The sequence below is a fragment of the Cnephaeus nilssonii genome (assembly GCF_951640355.1).
Source record: "Cnephaeus nilssonii genome assembly, chromosome: X".
Classification (NCBI taxonomy): Eukaryota; Metazoa; Chordata; class Mammalia; order Chiroptera; family Vespertilionidae; genus Cnephaeus; species Cnephaeus nilssonii.
This window is the reverse complement of record NC_137071.1, coordinates 33,837,506-33,854,081: the sequence shown is the minus strand read 5'-3', so window position 1 is coordinate 33,854,081 and position 16,576 is coordinate 33,837,506. Positions and strand designations below refer to the sequence as shown.

Below are 16,576 nucleotides of genomic sequence, written 5' to 3'. Positions count from 1 at the left end.
GATGTTTTAGAACATAACCCTTGGTTTCCTGAAGAAGGTACATTAGATCTTGAATGTTTGGCAAATGTTGGTCAAAACTTGAAAAAACTCAGCAGCAGGGAAAAAACTTGCCTCCAAACTGTTTCTCCATGGGGAACACAATATTGCATTTGCTAGAGCCTTTTAGAGAGGCTGAGGAGGAGTCTCCTCCCCTGGCTCCCTCTGCTCCTAGAGAGGAGCAGGAAGAAAAATTGGAGGAATGGCCTTTATGGCTCCCTCCACCTCCATGTCCTAATCTTGAAACATTTAATTCGCCATCAATAGAATCATCTATACAGAGAGCCATCAGAGAAGGAATGAAAGACATGTTGGTGGAAGAAAAGCTTGCTTTTCCTGTTATACAAGTAGCTGACCCACAGCTCCCAAATCAGATAATAAGACACCATGAAAAAATTGATTTTAAAATGATAAAAGCTTTGTGAGAAAGCATTGTTCAAAATGGTCCAACGGCTCCTTTTACAGGAGAAATTATGAATACTATTTCTGAAGCATTCTTAGCTCCTTATGATTGGTATTCTCTGGCTTGTGCAACTCTGGATGGAGGAGATTATTTACTATGGAAGGGAGAATATTTGGAGAAATGTTGAGAGCAAGCCCAAGCAAATGGAGGGCCGAATGCTTAAATAACCTATGAAATGCTGGCAGGACTGGGACAGTATATGGATGTACAAAATCAGCTACATTATGTGCAACAGGCATATGAGCAAATTAGACTTTGTGGAAGGAGAGCTTGGTGAGCTTTACCAGCAAAAGGGGACCCTCAGGGAGCTTTTAGAAAATGTATGCAGGGACCTACAGAGTCATTTTCTGATTTTGTGGCTCGTCTCACTCGAGCAGTGAGAGGACAGATTCAACATGAGACAGAAGGAGATATTTTAATTCAACAATTAGCTTATGAAAATTCCAATGCTGATTGTAAGAAATGCCTGACACCTCTGAGAAAAGATAGTACCATTACAGAAATGATTCGAGCGTGTCAGAATGTGGGATCAGGCACTTTTCAAGCAAATTTACTCGGTACTGTAGTAACAGTGAAAAATAAGAGATGTTATAAGTGTGGAAAAACAGGACATTTCCAAAAGGAATGTAGACAACCAAGAAGGACACAAAGTAGCGCTCTAGGGAGAGGCATGAACACTCCCCCTCCAGATTTAATCTCTTGGTGTCCTAGATGTCAGAAAGGGAACCATTGGGCCATTCTGTGTAGATCAAAATTTCATAGAAATGGGCAGCCGCTAAATGAAGACAAAGGGCATGATCAAACGCAGGGAAACAGCCAGAGGGCCACCTCCCAGCCCTGTCATCAATAGGGGGAATCTGCCCTGCAAGGCCCACAGTGGATTCCCTCATCTGAGCAACTCCAGGAAGTGCAGGACTGGATCTTAACAGCACTATAGCAGTCATTTTGACTCCCGATATTGCTCGGCAAGCTATTCCTACAGGAATTTGGGGACCTGTGGCACCGGGAACTTTCAGATTAATCTTAGGGAGGAGTGGAAACACTCTAAAAGGACTAACTGTTCAGCCTGGAGTCATTGATTCAGATTATGAGGGAGAAATTAAAGTTATACTAGAATGTAATCATGTTATGCAAATTACTCCAGGACAATTATTGCTCAGATACTACTTCTACCTTATGTTCAGCAAGGCGAGGCTATAAATAGGAAAAGAGGAATGCAAGGATTTGGAAGCTTGGACATCTATTGGATACATGAAATTAGCAAAACCCATCCTATGATTAATTTAAGAATAGAGGGAAAACAATTTAGGGGTCTAGTGGACACTAGAGCAGATGTCAGTGTTATCAGCAAAGAATTCTGGCCTCCACGTTGGTCCACGGCAGAAGCTATGGGCTCAGTTAGGGGGGTGGGAGTTCCTGATAACACACAACGTAGTGCTACAGTGTTAAGGTGGCAAGATGAGGAAGGACAGACAGGATGGTTTCAGCCCTACATTGTCTCTGGAATTGCAGTCAACTTATGGGGCTGGGATGTCTTAGAATGTTTACAGGCATGTATTCTTACTGGCAAAGGACAGCAGTTAATGACTCAGATGGGATAGCAGACTGGTCAAGGCTTAGGAAAAAATGATCAGGGAATTAAAGAGCCCATCCAAGCCAAAGGAAACCCAGGAAGATGAGGATTAGGATATCAACTTTTTTAGGAGCGGTCACTGCTCAGTCTCCTCACCCTCATGCTAATCCTATACAATGGAAAGATGATATACGTGTATGGATGAATCAGTGGCCATTAACCAAAGAGAAATTAAGTCATATTCATTAATTAATACAAGAACAAATTGAAGCTGGTTGCCGAAACCGGTTTGGCTCAGTGGATAGAGCATTGGCTTGCGGACTGAAAGGTCCCAGGTTCAATTCTGGTCAAGGGCATGTACCTTGGTTACGGGCACATCCCAGTGGGGGGTGTTCAGGAGGCAGCTGATCGATGTTTCTAACTCTCTATCCCTCTCTCTTCCTCTCTGTAAAAAATCAATAAAATATATTTTTTAAAAAAAGAAGCTGGTCACATAGAGCCTTCCAATAGTCCTTGGAATATGCCTATATTTACAATCCCTAAGAAGGCGACAGGAAAATGGTGATTGTTACATGATCTTAGAGCAGTTAATGCTACTATGCATACCATGGGAGTTTTACAACCTGGACTCCCAGCGCCTTCACAAATCCCTTTAGATTGGTCTCTTATAGTAGTAAATCTTAAAGATTGTTTTTTCACCATTCCCTTGGCACCTCAAGATAAACAGAGATTTGCATTTTCAGTGCCATCTATTAATAATATAGAACCCATGAAAAGATATAAATGGAAGGTTTTACCTCAAGGAATGGACAATAGCCCTACCTTGTGTTAAAAATATGTGGCTCAAGCTGTTCAGCCTTTAAGGGACAAATACTCCCAATATTACATTATTCATTACATGGATGACTTGCTCTTAGCAAGTCCACTGGAAGAGCAGACTTGGCCATGTTTTAATTAGAAGAGGAGCTCCCTAAATGGGGCTTAAGAATTGCTCCAAAAAAGGTACAGAAACGCCTTTCCAATATCTGGGAACCATAATTAAAAACCAATGCATTAGGCCTCAGAAGGTGGAAATAAGAAAAGATTGTCTTAAAACTTTAAATGACTTTCAGAAATTATTAGGGGACATTAACTGGTTAAGACCTTATCTGAAGATCTTTACAGGAGAAATGACAAATTTATTTAATATACTTATAGGTGACTCAAATCTTTCCTCTCCCCGAACATTAACAGATGAAGCTAGGAATGAGTTGCTAAGAATTGAGCAGGCAATTTCCTCTGCCCAAGTAGCACAGGTACAGCCTGAATTACCTTTATTGGAACAAATTAACCCTACTGCAAATAGTCCCACTGGAGTCATCTTTCAAAATAAAAACTCTCCTGCCATTATTGAATGGGTCCACCTAGGGCATCAATCCTCTAAAACTGCGGTTACATATGTGGAACTATTGGCTCAGTTAATATTTCAAATTAGAAAGCATTGTAAACAGCTTAGAGGGGAAGACCCCCAGTGTATCTACCTCCCCCTCACTGGGAAGCAATTAAAATGTTATTTCAGACTGATATAAATTGGCAAATTGGGTTAAGTGGATATTCAGGGGAACTTAGTTGTCACCTATTAAAAGATAAATTACTACAATTTTTATATAATACCTCCATCATTATACCAAAAAATACTAGGCAGGAACCTGTTCCTGGAGCTTTAACTGTTTTTACTGATGGATCATCTAATGGGAAAGCTGCCTATCATACACTGAATTCAGACCGAGTCATACTGACCAGTCATACTTCTGTACAAAGAATCAAACTAGAAGCTTAAGGCTGCATTGCAGGATTTCCAAGAGCCTCTTAATATTGTCTGATTCTTTTTACACTGCAAAACTAGTGAATAGAATTGAAACTGCCCGGTTGAAATGGCTCAGTGACCAAAGTTTATTTTTACTATTTAAACAAGTTCAGCAGATTGTACAACAGAGACAATATCCTTTTTGTATCACTCACATCAGGGCTCATAGTGTCTTACCTGGTCCTTTAACAAAAGGAAATGCACAGGCTGATCAATTGGTTGCTTTATTAAAAGAAGCCTTAGAAACTCATCAGCTTTTACATCAGCCTGCCAAAATGTTGTCTAAACAATTCTCAATCACTCTGCAACAGGCAAAACAGATTATTAAGGAATATCCCACTTGCATGTTACATCTACCTCAAGGGCCTAACACAGAAGTCAACCCTAGAGGTTTGCTAAGAGACCATATTTGGCAAATGGATGTAACACATTATTATACTTCGTTTGGATGCCTTGGGGCATTACATGTCTCTGTAGACACCTTTTCAAAAGTCATATGGGCTACTGCATCTACAGGAGAAACGGCAAAACAGGTTATTAATCATTGCCTAGCTGCTTTTGCCTTCATGGGAATTCCAAAAATTATTAAAACTGATAATGGGCCTGCTTACACAAGGTGTCATTTCCAGGAATTTTGTAAAAGGTGGAAAATTCGGCACATTACAGGAATACCATATAATTCCCAAGGACAGCCATTATTGAATGACAGCATCAGCAGCTAAAATCCCAACTTGAAAAACAAAAAGGGGGGATTATGGAGAAATCACCTGTGGGTAGGCTGCACCAAGCCTTAATTACTTTAATTTATTTTTCACTTGTGATGCTGATGGCAAGACACCTATGGAGTTACACTGGTGTCAGAATAAAACAAGGGAAAATGTTCTAGTTAAATGGAAAGATCCCGAATCTGGTTTATGGAAGGGACCCGATCCATTATTAACCTTTGGCAGATGGCATGCTTGTATATTTCCAGAAAATTTTTCCAAACCCGTGTGGATTCCTGCTAGAAATATTAAACTGCAACATGGATCCAAGAGAGGAACTAGCCAGATTAATAAGGACCTTGCGCCTGGAGCCACACCATTCAGCTGCAGACAATCAACTACCTCAGCCACAGAGAGCAGTGACTGCAAGCAATCCACTGAAGATGAGGAGCAGTAGAAGGACGAGCCGGACAACAAACAGCCTGGAGGTCACCTGGGGCATGGTAAAGAAGATGGTACAGAAAGCTGAGCAAATTTGTGAGGAGACCAGATCCCCAAGAACGCCTGAGAACGTCTTTCTTGCCATGCTAGCAATAATCAGCTGTGTGGTAATATTACCTGGGGCAAATGGGGAAGTATTTTTGACTTATGTTCCTGACCCTCCATGGGTAAGACCCCTTACGTGGGCTGATCCCCCTCCTAATATAGTCACCAATAATAACAAACACTTTGGTCATCCAGGAGGAACACGGGTGGGGCAAGGAAATATAGGGCAAAGTATAATTACACAGGTGTCGCCACCCAGTTTCCCTTTTGTATGACACAAAATCAAACCACTGCTCCTTTGTGTGTAAAATTAAAGAGAGGCTTCTGGCTTGCATGGACACCAAAGGAGGGGGAGGCAAAAGCCCAAATACATCTACTATCACTACTTGCTCTGGGGAGAGGTGCAGAAAATGTAACTAAGACCTTGTCTATACAAAAAAGAATTGACAGCCAGTTTGAAATTGAATTGACAGCATTAAGGTCTACAGTCTTGTGGATGGGTGATAAAATTCATGGCCTAGAGCTGTGGTCGGCAAACTGCGGCTCGTGAGCCACATGCAGCTCTTTGGCCCCTTGAGTGTGGCTCTTCCACAAAATACCATGGCCTGGGCGAGTTTATTTTGAAGAAGTGGCATTAGAAGAAGTTTAAGTTTAAAAAATTTGGCTCTCAAAAGAAATTTCAATCATTGTACTGTTGATATTTGGCTCTGTTGACTAATGAGTTTGCCAACCACTGGCATAGAGCAAAGAATATCCTTACAATGTCATTATAATTTTTCCCAGATGTGTGTTACCCCCGTTACCTATAATAGTACCTTCCACCCTTGGGAATCAATAAAAAATCATCTTCTTGGTGTTTGGAGACAAAGGTACCACAACTCTTGATATTTTAGAATTACAATTATCCCAAGCAAAGTTACAAACTAGTTCTTTGGATTTCTGGCAGCAATTTAAAAAGGACATGGAAGAATTTAATCCCTTCCACTGGATGTCCTTGCATTTGCCTCTCAGCATAACCACAATTGCTTATCTCATTTTTGTTCTCATATGTTTATTTCTAGTTTGTAGATGTGGAATGAAGAGTCTTAAGAGGACTCAAACCCTTCAGGCGGCATTCACCATGCAAGATTTACTAAGGAAAAGAAATGGGGGAGTAGTTGGAAGCCACCCATTGTCTTCACTAGCAGAGAGGTATTGACAAGGAACTCACAAGGCTGGAGACCTTGAGCTCTGAAAGGTCAGAGCTCTGCACCCACTGTTTAGTTGAGACAATGATAGCTGAAGCAACTTCCACCTTTTAGTTTTATGTAAATCCTTGCTGATTGGCTATTATTGGAATTGCCTGCCTAAGGGCTATGGGTGTATCCCAAAACCTGAATAAAAGGGATAGCAAGGCCAGAGCAAAGTGGAATCCTTCCTCTTGAGCTGGGCTCCCACCTGGCCCCCAATTCCTAAATTTATATTTTCTTGTCTAGTCTCTTTCATTTGTGTGAAGCCTCCTCCAGAACCTGAACCCTGAACCTGAACCCTAAACCATGCGGGACGTAGGGGACACTCACACTCCCTTGTAGGCCTGGTCCCTCCTAACTTCCCTCCTCTGCTGGCCATCTTGTGGTGGCCATCTTGTATCCACATGGGGGAAACCATCTTTGACCACATAGGGGCAGCCATCTTGTGTGTTGGAGTGTCAGTCAATTTGCATATTACTCTTTTATTAGATAGGTAGAGGCCTGGTGCATGGATGGGGGCTGGCTGGTTTGCCCTGAAGGGTGTCCCGGATCAGGGTGGGGGTTCCCTTGTGGCATGGGGCGGCCTGGGTGAGGGGCCTGTGGTGGTTTACAGGCCAGCCATTCCCCCCGGTGACCCAAGCGGAGGCCCTGGTATCTGGAATTTATTTATCTTCTATAATTAAAACTTTGTAGCCTTGAGTGGAGGCCAGGGCAGGCCAGGAAGCTTGGCTTCCTCCATCACGGGGGAAACCCAAGCCTCCTGCTCTCTCCGTGGCTGCAGCCATTTTTTTGGGATTTATTTATCTTCTACAATTGAAACTTTGTAGCCTTGAGAGGAGGCCAGAGCCAGCCAGAGAGGGCGGGAAGCTTGGCTTCCTCCATTTCCGGGGAGACCCAAGCCTCCTGCTCGCTTCGTGGCCGTAGCCATCTTGGTTGGGTTAATTTGCATACTCGCTCCTGATTGGCTTGTGGGCGTAGCAGAGATATAGTTAATTTGCATGTTTCTCTTTTATTAATGTAGATAAAAGAACACTGTTGATAAGCATCATTCGTATCAAATTGGGGATATAATTTTATGTGGCTGGAAATGCCCATTAAATAATGTCTGATTTCTCCATGTCTCTCAGAGAGATACATGACTCCATAATCACCTAGAGAACTTATATCCTTAATTTTATTTTTAGATACTTTTGCTAGTTCTAGCTATATGGACTTTGGTATTTGCTGATCTTCAATCTACAAGAATTCCTCAAGTAAATATTGTGTTATTAGATGTTATTATCAGTCCAAGAAACAGAAGAGTTTTATGTTAATTACTAGAGGCTCAGTGCACAAATTCGTGCACAGGTGGGGTCCCTCAGGGTGGCCTTCGGAAATTGGCCCCCAGCTCGGGCCCCCAGCCTCGCAGCCCCACAGCCCTGCCTGGCACCCTGCCTTGGCCTGGTGCCACCCCCTCACCTGCTCCACCATCCCATCTGCGGGGTGATCGATCAGGGCTGGGTCCCCTGCTGCTGCCGCTGGTCGCCTTCTGCGGGGCAATTGAGCCCCCACTTACACCTGCCTTGGCCTGGAGCTGCCCTTTCATCTGCTCCACTATCCCATCGCGGTCCCACTCTCATCGGGCCCATTGGGGCTGGCAGTGTCACATCACCGATGCCCACCGTGTTCTGCACTGCCCCCTGGTGGTCAGCACACATCATAGCAAGCAGTCCAACTACCGGTCGAACCTCCGGTCAAACAACCACCCGAGGGGACAATTTGCATATTAGGCTTTTATTATATAGGATAATGCAGCATACAATGATATATTGGATATGTGAAGTCTCTGTACTTACCAAAATTATGGAATGTGTTTTATATCTTTACTAAAGGCCCAGTGCACTAAACTCATGCACTGGGGGGGTGGAGGGTCCCTCAGCCTGGCCTGCACCCTCTCTCATTCCGGGACCCCTCGCTCCTTACTGCCCACCTGCTCACTGCTCCTTACCTCTCGGCTCACTGCTCCTTAGAGCTGCCATGGAGGTGGGAGAAGCTCCCACCACCACCTCCTGAGCTCGCCAGCCATGAGCCCAGCTTCTGGCTGAGTTGTGCTCCCCCACTGACCACCAAGGGGCAGCTCCTGCATTGAGCGTCTGCCCTGGTGGTCAGGTCGCATCATAGTGACCAGTGGTTCCACTGATCATTCTGCTCTTCGGATGATTTGCATATTAGGCTTTTATTATATAGGATGACTACTTGTTCTCTGACATTGTGAATATGCTAGTTTCTTAACTTTATGCATACAGTTCTAGTTGGAAAATAAATTTATTTTTAGAACTTAAGTTTTAGACATTATAGAAATACATTAGAAACTAATTGTCAGTAAATGTTTATTTCTCTCTCAGTTTCCTTGCCTGAAGTTCCTATATGTTTTTCAAAAACTACATGAAGGAATAGGATTTCTCCAATTGATCCTTAACATGTTTCTACAATTCCATCAACCTCCAATGACGTGTACCTGTTCTATATAAGTCCTGTAGAACATATGGCTTTCAGGATAGATAACAGAAATATTTTTTTGCACTCAGTATGGCTGGTGTGTTTATGCACCATTATATCTTTTGGATTTCATTATGCCTGGGCAATTTTCCAAAAATTTATGAACATGGGGTTTCAGAACTATTCTGGATTGAAGCATGATAATATATCTGGGCAATATCTAAGTCTACTCATGATAGCACTGTCCAGATGGCCCTGGACTATCTCCAATAGTATCAACTTTTTGCCAAAAAATTAAAAATACAAATTTTCCAAGTGCCTGTTGCATGTAACATTCTCACAAGGGATTGGGAAGGACCTGTGGAAATTCAGATGAGTACTGATTAAAACCCATATATATATATTTTATAAAATCAATAATCTTTCACATCACATGCATAATTGTATAAAGTTTACACTCCCTTTTTTGGCTCTGTGACTTTTCAACCAATGTTCTGGAAAAATACTAGCACATTAGTGATTCCTGAGTCTCTGAACGCTTTCAAGGAATTAAAACACAATTTCATTTCTACTCACATCCTAGTATATTCTTACACTTAGAAAAAGAGCTCTTACATTATTATGCAAGCATTTTATTTTCTTCCTCTTAAAAAAAAAAACACCTGTGGATTCCCAATCCCTACAGCTCTATATATATCTATATCTATATCTATATCTATATCTATATCTATATCTATATCTATATCTATATCTATATCTATATCTATATCTATATCTATATATATCTATCATATAATCTTTGCCCATTTTGTGCTTTTGACACATTTGTCAAAATAATTTGACTGTAGATATGTGAATTTATTTCTGGACTCCATATTCTCTTTGTCTATATCTCTGTCTTTATGGCAGCACCGTGATTTGATTAGTAGCTTTGTAATATATTCTGGAATTAGAAAATGTGATATCTCCAGCTTTTGTTCTCTACAACAAGTTCACTTTGGCAATTCAGGGATCTTTGTGGTTCCATATTAACTTTAGAATTGCTGTGTGCTTTTTTTCTAATTTTGTGGTGAATTCCATAGCAATTTTGATAAAGATCACATTAAACCTGTACATCACGTTGAATACTATGAACATTTTAATGATGCTGTCTTACAATCCTTGTATTTTGGATACATTTCCATTTAATTGTTTATTTCTTTCCTTTTTCTAAATTATTGGTGTGACATTGGTTAATAAGATCATATAGGTTTCAAATGTACATCTCTGTGATTCATGATCTGTATATTGCATTGTGTGCCCACCACTCAAAGTCAAATCATCTTCTGTCACCATATATATGGCCCCCTTTAATACCCCTACTCCCCCATTCCCTCTGGTAACCAACATATTGTTACTGTATCTATTCATTTCAGTTTTATATCCCACATGAGAGTATCTAACTGACTTTCCATCCATGTTGTCACAAATGGCAAGTATTTTATCTTTAATTATGGATGAGCAGTATTCCATAGTATATATGTAGGATATCTTCTTTATTCAATATTCTGTGGGAGGACACTTTGTTTGTCTTCATGTCTGGGACACAGTAAATAATGCTGCAATGAACATAGGGGTACATATATATTCTAAATAAATATTTTTGAGATTTTGGGTAGATACCAGGAGAGGGATTCTTGGATCATATGGTAACTCAATTCTTCATTTTTTAGATAATGCCATACTGTTTTTTATAATGGCTGTACTAGTATACATTCCCATCAGCAGCAATTGAGAGTTCCCTTTTCTCCACAAATTCTCCAACACTTGTTATTACCTGTTTTGTTGATAATCACCATTCTAACAGGTGTTAGGTAGTATTTTGTTGAAGTTTTGATTTGCATTTCCCTAATAGCTACTGAAGACTAGCATCTTTATATATATCTGTTGGTTATTTGTATGGTCCCTACCTAGGGAGAAGTGCCTGTTCAGGTCCTCTGACCATTTATAAAATTTGTTTGTTTGTTTGGTGTTGAGTTGTATGAGATTTTTATATATTTTGGATATCAATGCTCTTTTGGAGCTGTTATTTGTAAATATCATCTGCCATTCATCTGGATGCCTTTTTTGTTTTATTGGTCACTTATTTTGCTGTCCTGATGCTTTTTAATTTGACATAGTCCCATTCATTAATTTTTTTCTTTGCTTACCTTGCCTTTGGAATCAAATTCATAAAATGTTCTCTACAATCAAGATTCATAAGTTTAGTATCTATGCTTTCTTCTATTTAGTTTATTGTGGAAAATCTTATAATTAGGTCTTTTATTCATTTTTAATTAATTTTTGAACATGGAATAAAGTATAATCTAGTTTCATTCCTTTGCATGCAGTTTTCTTATTTTCCCAGAGTCATTTATTGAAGAGGTTATCTTTTCTCCATTTTGTGTTTTAGGCTCCTTTGTAAAAAAAAAAAAAAAAAAAACTTTCCCATATATATGTGGTTTTATTTCTGGGATCTCAATTCTGTGTAATTGGGTTTGTGTGTATGTTTATCTAGCAATACCATGCTATTTTGAATATTTTAGCTCTGTACTATAATTTGAAGTCAGGTAGTGTGATGTTTTTGGTTTAATCCTTTTTCTTCATGATTGCTTTGATGATTAGGGTCTTGTGTGATTCCTTACAAGTTTAATGCTTTTTTTTCTATTTCTTTAAAAATAATGTTGGCATTTTGATTGGGATTGCATTAATCTACATATTACTTTGGGTAATGTGACCATTTTAACTATGTTGATTCTTCCAATGCCTGAATGTGGAATATCTTTCTATTTCATTATATCACTTTTAAAAATATGTTTTTATTAATTTCAGAGAGTGGAATGGAGAGGGAGAGATAAAAACATCAATAATGAGAGAAAATCATCTATCAGCTGCCTCCCTTACTGGGGATTGAGTCTGCAACCAGCACATGTGCCCTTACCTGGAATCCAATAGTGACTTCCTTGTTCATGTGTTGACTTTCAACCACTGAACCACAGCATCTAGACTATATCATATTTAGCCTCTTTTAATAATGCTTTACAGTTTTCAGTATATAGATCCTTCAAATCTTTTGTTAAGCTTATTCCCAGGTATCTTATTATTTTTGTTGCAATTATAAAAGGAATTTTTTCATTTCTTTTCCTTAAATTTCATTGTTAGTATACAGAAAAGTGGAGTTTTTAGGGTTTCAATATATAGAATCATGTCATGCAAAAAATGAAATATTTACTACATCATTTCCAATTTAGATGCAATTTATTACTTTCTCTGCCTAATTGTTGTGGCTAGGACTTCCAGAGCTATGTTGAATAAGAGTGGTGAGAGTGGGCATCTTTGTCTTTTTCCTGATTTTATAAGAAAAGCTTTCAAATTTTCACAATTGAGTATTATATTGGCTGAGGTTTTGTCATATATGGCCTTTATTATGTTGAGGTACTTTCCTTCTATAGCCACTTTATAGAGTGTTTTAATCATAAATGGATGTTGTATCTTATCAAGTGCTTTTTTGCCTCTATTGATAGGATCATATAATTTATCCTTTTTTTGTTAATGTGATATATTACATTAATCAATTTGTATATGTTGAACCATCCTTGTGTCCCTGGAATGAGCCCCACTTGTTTGTGATATATTCTTTTATAATGTATTGTTATATTCGATTTGCTAGTATTTGGTTCAGGATTTTTGCATTTGTATTTATCAGAGATGTTGACCTGTAGTTGACTTTTATTGTGTTACCATTTGTTTGTTTTGTTATCAGGATATGTTGGCCTCATAAAATGTATTAGGAAGTTGGCTTCATGAAATGTGTTAGGAAGTATTATCTCTTCTTCAAATTTTTGGAAAAGTTTGAGAATGATAGAAAATATATACAGTAGTCCTTCTTCTGTTGATTGTGTCTGGTCCACATCCTCCTTTGAAAACTGACATTTACCACCTACCTTTTTATATGTTTGTTGGCAAAAATTATTTCTGTTTATGCTGTAAGTTAGTTGATTATCTTACCCATAGTTTTGTGACCTTTTGTTCTTTGTTTCAGGTAGGATACACCTTGAGTAATTCCTGCAATGGAGGTCTTTTGCGTTATTTTTTTTTTTTTCAGGTTCTGTATGTTCGGAAAGTCTTTATTTCTTCTTTATATATAAAGGATATGTTTGCTGTATATCTTATTCTTGGCTGGTAGTTTATCTCTTTCAGTAGTTTGAATATTTGGTTCCACTCTCTTCTACCTTGTAGAGTTTCTGCTAATAAGTCTGATGATAATCTAATGAGCTCTCATTTATAAGGCACTTTCTTATTTTTCCTGTCTGTGTTGAGAATTCATTTTTTGTCACTATTGTTTTTTTCTTTATTGATTAAGGTATTTCATATGTGTCCTTATCCTCCTATTGCTCCTCACCCCCCACTCATGCCCTCACCCCCCTGGTATCTGTGTCCATTGGTTAGGTTTATATGCATGCATACAAGTCCTTTGGTTGGTCTCTCCCCTTTACCCCCCACCCTCCCCTATCTGCCCTCTGAGGTTTTACAGTCTGATCGATGCGTCTCTGTCTCTGGATCTGTTTTGTCATTAATTTTGTGATAGTTTCAACACAAGGTGCCTTGGAGAACACCTTTTTGCATTGAAGTAATTAGGTGCTCCATCTGCTTCTTAGATTCAAGGATCTAGCTCTTTCCATTAATTTGCAAAGTTCTTATCAACCATCTGTTTGGCTATTCATTTTCTTCTTCCTCTATTCTTTTTCAGTTATTCATATTATTCTTATATTGCTCTTTCTGATGAAGTCAGATATATCTTGTAGAGGCTTTTTTTCCCCAAAAATTTTTGCTTGTTTCTATCCTTTCCCTCTCACCATTTCTAGACTTGTATATTCGGTATCACTAATGTTTTCCCCTTTGTCTGTTCTAGCTCTATTTCCTTTGCTTGCTAGTTAATTATTGGTCTCTTTTATTGAGTTCTTCATCTTTGGAATTTCTGTTTGGTTCTGTTTACATTTTTTTACCCTTTTTTCTTTTTTTAAATTTTGGGAGAGAGGAAGGAAGTGTTTAAAGAGAGGAAGGTGGAGAAGGGGAGAGATAAAAACATTGATGTGAGAGAGAAATACTGATAGGCTCCTCCTTCCCACGTGTGCTCCAACTTGGGATCAAACTCAGAACCTGGGTATGTGCCCTGATTGAGAATTGAACCCACCACCCTTTAGTATTTGAGCCGACACTCCAGCCACGTGAGCCACATAAGCCAGGGATGTTTGGTTCATTTTAAACTTTCAATTTCTTTGTTAAAGTACTTGTTTTGTTCATATATTTGTTTTCTGAGCTCATTAAACTGCCTTTCTGTATTTTCTTGTATTTCATTGAGTTTTTTCAGAACTTCAAGGTTTAATTCTCTCTCATTTAAATCACATGTTTCCATGTCTTTAAGTTTGTTTTCTGAAGACTTTTCATATTTCTTTTCTTTCTGATCTCTCCCACTACTTTGGTTATTCATGGTATTTGATGGAATTTTTCTCTGTGTAGGCATATATTTATGAGTAGCACTTCTGTAGTAGAATAACAAGAAATGTTTCTATTATTTCCAGTAGGTGATGCTGAATCACAAGTTTTTTTTTTTTTTTTTTTTTTTTTTTTTTTTTTTTTAAGCTCAATTGCATTTCTCTAGATTTTGTGATCTTCATGGGTGATGAAAAATGGGAAGTTTGGTGCCTCACCTGTAATCCAGTCACCCCAGTCTGAGGTGACCCACTCATAGGTGAATGTGGTGGTCTATGTGGCTCCACATTTGTGAAATCCGAGTGATTTTTCTGATGTCACATGTTGTTGTTAGTTTAGCAGAGATGTGTAAGGTGGGTTTGACTAGGGGAACCCAGAAACCTCCTAAGTTGTTTTTCCCACCTGGTAATGGTGACCTCAGATCTCTGAGAGGTTCTCCCTGTGTCTCAACCATGGGACCAGTCAGAGAGTGCACCCTTAGCTTGGGGGAGAAGTGCCATTGTTGGGTCAGTTCTCAGGTTTTCAGATAAAAGGTGCTCCACAACCTGAGACTGCGGTTGAACAGAAGTGATCTCTGGGTATTTAAGAAGCAGACAGAATCTGTGGCTCTGTTTTTCTGTCTGGAATGCCAACCACCAGACAATCTGTCTGCATCCCTACTCTGGTCACTGGGCTCAGCTGCAGCTCATACTGCCCATTCCTGCTTGAATGTTCACTGAATCTCTCTGCTCCTCCTTGGTGAATGGAGTGCAAGGCACAACCTGATTTCTCCCCTTTCAAGGCTGTAGGGCTGGGTATGTGGATCATCTCAGCATTTCTCTCTCCTCACCGCTCCAGTTTCCTCCCACTTGCCCACTGATAGATATTTCAATGTGAGGATCTCTCAGGTGTGTTTGTGAGTTGATCAGGGAATCCCTTTTTTTTATTATAACTGTTCAAAGTCTTGAAACTTCAAGGAGAGAGACCAAGGGTATTTCTCATGCTGCCATTCCTCTGACATCACTGATAAATAATCATTTGAAGTGAGCTATTTAAACTATCACTTACCTTTTAATATTCCAGCATTATATGGATTCTGCAGTAGTTGGTAATAACAGCAAATTAATTTCAGATGCACAAATGAGTCACCACCTCAATATTTTCTCCTTAGTATTCTTTTCTAGATATCAAATCTCCTCATTGCCATCTCAAAATATTGATGTGTTGGTTGGGATGCATCTAGTCCTCTGGATCTGCACTCTCTGGAGGCAATCACATCTAGTTTTGTTTTATTTAATTTATTCCATCAATATTTTGTAATTTTCCATGTGGAGATCTTTCACTTCCTTGGTTAACTCATACATGTGCATTTTATTATTTTTGATGGTGTTGTAAATGACATATTTTCTTCACTTATTCCTTGGAGTGTTTGTTTTTAGTGTGTAGAAATACAACTAACTTACGTATATTAATTTTGTATTCTGCAAATTTAGTGAATTCATTTATTAGTTCTCACATTTTTCAATTTATATTTACTGTTGAATCATTACAGATATCACTCTCTTTCCCCCACATTGACCCCTTCAATCACACTCATGCCCCCTCCCCAGGCCTTCATAGCATTAGTTTTGTGTCCATGGGTTATACATATATGCATATAAGTTCTTTGGTTAATCTCTTCCCACCTCTCCTTTCTCTATGAACTGTTAGTCTGTTGCATGCTTCAAAGTCTCTAGTTCGATTTTGTTCATCAATTTATTTTGTTCGTTAGATTCCACATATAAGTGAGATCATGTGATACTTGTTTTCTCTGTCTGGCTTATTTCACTTAGAATAATATTCTCCAGGTCCCTCCATGCTGTCTCAAAAGGTAAGAGATCCTTCTTTTTTATAGCTGCATAGCATTTCATTGTGTAAATTTACCATAAATTTTATATCCACTCATCTACTGATGTGCACTTGGGCTGGTTCCAGGTCTTAGATATTATAAATTGTGCTGCTATGAACTTAGAGGTGCATATATTCTTGTCGATTGGTGTTTCAGGCTTCTTAGGATATATATTCCTAGAAGTGATCTCACCAGGTCAATAGCAGTTCCATTTTTAATTTTTTGAAGAAACTTCACACTATTTTCTATAGTAGTTCTACCAGTCTGCATTCCCAGCAATAGCACTAGGCTTCCTTTTTATCCACAGCCTTGTTTTCACTTGT

General features: G+C 39.1%; 1 pseudogene across 1 annotated transcript in view; it reads left to right on the top strand.

The window, feature by feature from the left end:
• Positions 1–4,942: 4,942 nt before the first annotated feature.
• The window catches only part of LOC307095992 (pyruvate dehydrogenase [acetyl-transferring]-phosphatase 1, mitochondrial-like), a 110,786-nt pseudogene continuing 99,152 nt past the window's right edge, over positions 4,943–16,576 (top strand). Inside the window, exons 1-2 of the transcript in view lie at positions 4,943–5,159; positions 6,230–6,359. The product of the transcript in view is annotated as a pyruvate dehydrogenase [acetyl-transferring]-phosphatase 1, mitochondrial-like (transcript). The remainder of the gene's footprint in view (positions 5,160–6,229; positions 6,360–16,576) is intronic.